Here is a 913-nt window from a genome sequence, read left to right on the forward strand (position 1 = left end):
ATCTCCACATTTTTACCGCTTTTGATATATATATATATATATATATATATATATATATATATATATATATATATATATATATATATGTATATATATATATATATATATTTTTTTTTTCTTCTTCTTTCAAACTATTCGTCATTTCCCGCATTAGCGAGGAAGCGTTAAGAAGCAGAGGACTGGGCCTTAGAGGGAATATCCTCACCTGGCCCCCTTCTCTGTTCCTTCTTTTGGGGAAAAAAAAAAAAAACAGAGAAGGATTTCAAGCCCTCCGCTCCCTTCTCTTTTAGTCGCCTTCTACAACGTGCAGGGAATACGTGGGAAGTATTCTTTCTCCCCTATCCCCAGGGATAATACAAAGACATATATATATATATATATATATATGTGTCTGATGACAGAGTGGCAGATATAGAGTGTTTTGGTCGAGGTGGTGTGCAAAGTGAGAGGGTTAGGGAAAATGATTTGGTAAACAGAGAAGAGGTAGTAAAAGCTTTGCGGAAGATGAAAGCCGGCAAGGCAGCAGGTTTGGATGGCATTGCAGTGGAATTTATTAAGAAAGGGGGTGACTGTATTGTTGACTGGTTGGTAAGGTTATTTAATGTATGTATGACTCATGGTGAGGTGCCTGAGGATTGGCGGAATGCGTGCATAGTGCCATTGTACAAAGGCAAAGGGGATAAGAGTGAGTGCTCAAATTACAGAGGTATAAGTTTGTTGAGTATTCCTGGTAAATTATATGGGAGGGTATTGATTGAGAGGGTGAAGGCATGTACAGAGCATCAGATTGGGGAAGAGCAGTGCGGTTTCAGAAGTGGTAGAGGATGTGTGGATCAGGTGTTTGCTTTGAAGAATGTATGTGAGAAATACTTAGAAAAGCAAATGGATTTGTATGTAGCATTTATGGATCTGG

This window comes from Panulirus ornatus, chromosome 64 (assembly GCF_036320965.1).
Source record: "Panulirus ornatus isolate Po-2019 chromosome 64, ASM3632096v1, whole genome shotgun sequence".
In the NCBI taxonomy this organism is placed as follows: domain Eukaryota; kingdom Metazoa; phylum Arthropoda; class Malacostraca; order Decapoda; family Palinuridae; genus Panulirus; species Panulirus ornatus.